We start from the raw sequence: 3,260 nt of genomic DNA, 5'->3' as shown, positions 1-3,260 counted from the left end.
TATTGATAGTTGAATTTCAGTCATACAGTGTTCCAATATCTCTAGTGTTCATTTCCTGCCAGCTAGGTTATATTTTGACCAAGCATATAACAAAGTTGGCTCTTTTTAATAAACATTTTATGCATAGGAAAATTTTTACTTCTGGGATATTTTGTGGCATTGATCTATAATTTTTTATTTCACTATAAACTAATAGATTTTACTTGATGTTTTTAGTTAATTTTCATAGGAAATATGTAAATTTACATCCTTAGCATTGAGAAAGGCTATATTACTAATAAAGCATAATGAGTTATTACAATGGTGAGGTTTAATAATGCTCACCAGGGGCTGGAGAGATAGCACAGCAGTAGGGCTTTTGCCTTGGATGTGGCCAACTCAGGAGGGACATGGTTCGATTCCTGGCTTCCCCTATGGTTCCCCAGCATGCCAGGGGCAATTTCTGAGCACAGAGTCAAGAGTAACCCTGAGAGCCGCTGTAGTATGTCTCAGAAATCAATCAACCAATCAATTTAAAAAAATAATAATGCACACCAATAATTATTTCTCAAAATAGTAGAATCAAATAGACTTATGATTAAAATATATGCTAAGAAATTTTATCCAAGTATTTAGTAGGAACTGAAAAGTTTCTATTATTTAGCACATGATTTTAAATTATCTTTTAGTTTTATTGAGATAAAATTGGTTTACAGTAATATATAAATTTTAGGTAATTTTAGGTATATGCAACATGTTTTTAATAATTTTTTAGCAAATTTAACATTGTTCCCAATTCTGATGGAATCAAAAGTCTTGCACAACCCCAGATCTAGAAAGTACAGATCTTGACTTGCTCTATAGAACCACCTATGACCAGAATATTTTAAGTTTATATTAATTTTATTTATTCTATATTCCAAAACTGCTATAAAATAAATAGGGTAAAAATTATACTTTCAGGGATCATTTCTTTTTTTAATTTATTTTTTTTATTTAACCAACTTTATTACATACATGATTGTGTTTGGGTTTCAGTCATGTAAAGAACACCACCCATCACCAGTGCAACATTCCTATCACCAATGTCCCAAATCTCCCTCCACCCCACCCAACCCCCACCTGTACTCTAGACAGGCTTTCTATTTCCCTCGTACATTCTCATTATTAGGATAGTTCAAGACGTAGTTATTTCTCTAACTAAACTCATTCTTGTTTGCGGTGAGCTTCCTGAGGTGAGCTGTAACTTCCAGCTCTTTACTCTTTTGTGTCTGAAAATTATTTTTGCAAGAATGTCTTTCATTTTTCTTAAAACCCATAGATGAGTGAGACCATTCTGCATCTTTCTCTCTCTTTCTTTGACTTATTTCACTCAGCATAATAGATTCCATGTACATCCAAGTATAGGAAAATTTCATGACTTCCTCTCTCCTGATAGCTGCATAATATTCCATTGTGTATATGTACCGCATTTCTTTAGCTATTCATCTGTTGAAGGGTATCTTGGCAGTTTCCAGAGTCTTGTTATGGTAAATAGTACTGCAATGAATGAAGATAGAAATCAGAAAACTCCAAACTGAAATTTCATGTCAAATAACAGGTCTGAAAAACTCAGTAGATGAATTGAAGAAAAACATGGTTGAGCTTTCCCATGGATTAACAGCAGCTGAGGATAGAATTAGTACACTGGAAGATGAGATGAATAACAATTCCATACAGCAGAAAAATTGGAAAAAACCCTTAAAGCAAATGATCAAACAATGGAAAAATTACTCAAAGAATGGAAACAGATGAAAATAGAAGTCTATGATAAGCTCAACAGAAACAACTTAAGAATCATTGGAGTCCCAGAGACCCAGGAAGAAAATCTCCAGGATGAATCAACGGTCAAGAACATCATTAAAGAGAAACTACCAGAGCTAAAGAATACATGCGATCAAATCCTGCATGCCCGAAGAGTACCAACTAAAAGAGACCCCAGAAAAAATATCCCAAGACACATTCTAGTCACAATGACGAATCCCACAGACAGAGACAGAATTCTGAAAGCAGCAAGATCGAAAAGAGAAATTACATTCAAGGGAACATCCTTGAGATTTACTGCAGACCTGTCACCAGAAATACTCAAGGCCAGAAAGCAGTGGTGGGACATAGTGACAAAACTCAATTAAATAAATACTTCACCTACAATACTGCACCCAGCAAAACTTACTTTCAGGTTTGAAGGAACAATACATGGTTTCACGGACAAACAGCTCAGAAACTTTACAGCCTCAAAAGCATTCTTAAAAGAAAAACTGAACGGCCTACTTTAAGACAAGACTGACCAACAGACACACCAAACTTCTATATAAAGATGGCACTAACTCCCAGGACAATTCTTTCTCTCAATGTCAATGGACTAAATGCACCAGTTAAGAGACACAGAGTGGCTAAATGGATCAAAAAACTCAATCAGGGAAAATTTCTATAGTTTGTTACTAGAGAAGTTTCTCTGATCACGTAAACCACCCAAAACCATGAGCTGTCAGAGCATTCTCTCCAGAATGTGAAGCTGGTTCGAGGTGTTGCCTTTTGCCATTGATGGTCATTCTTCTCTTCCTTCTGGAAAGGTTAGAGGGAGGGGATGCAGTCTGAGTGGAATAAAAAATTAAGAAAAATAAAAGAAGTAAATGGGGTATGTTTTAATCATTTAAATGTGGAAATGCTTTAAATCTCATTTAAATTAGAGTATGTGATTGCCTTTTTAGAATTCAACTATCCTAAAAGTATTAGCACCCGAAGAAAATAGAGTCATTCCTATTTTATTCAACAGAGTTCTCTGTGTAGTTGACTAAACAGAGTTTCAATTGTATCAATAAACAAGAAGTAGACCTTGTTTCTAAACTGATAAGAGGAAATTTTTGCTAAACCTCATATAGAAAAGCAAGCAAACACGACAGATGAGGGAAGAAGAAAAAAGTAAACTATAAGTAGAGAATGTGAGAAGATTGAACAATCTTGAGGTGCTCAGTGAGAATTCTCTTTGATAGTGTGTAAAAGGCTTGAAATCAAGTGTTTTACAGTGCTGTCAGGCCTCATTTCCTAGCGCTAATGATGAGCCAAAAGTACTATCCTAGTAGAGTGGTTATATCTTTCGCTTGGAATGTGTTAGTGTGTTAGCTAATTGGTTGATTACATGAATTCTTTTCTTTGCTTTTAACAGTAAGTTGTGAACATAGATGTGTTTATTTGTTAAAGAACACCATGTTATGTCAATGAACATGTTTATTTGCCTTAAT

At 34.7% G+C, this 3,260-nt stretch overlaps 1 pseudogene; it reads left to right on the top strand.

Annotated features, from left to right (window-relative positions):
* Positions 1–2,419: 2,419 nt before the first annotated feature.
* On the top strand, positions 2,420–2,621 carry LOC126024985 (uncharacterized; annotated as a pseudogene).
* Positions 2,622–3,260: the final 639 nt, after the last annotated feature.

This window comes from Suncus etruscus, chromosome 12 (genome assembly GCF_024139225.1).
Source record: "Suncus etruscus isolate mSunEtr1 chromosome 12, mSunEtr1.pri.cur, whole genome shotgun sequence".
Classification (NCBI taxonomy): Eukaryota; Metazoa; Chordata; class Mammalia; order Eulipotyphla; family Soricidae; genus Suncus; species Suncus etruscus.
This window is presented reverse-complemented; position numbering and strand designations above follow the sequence as displayed.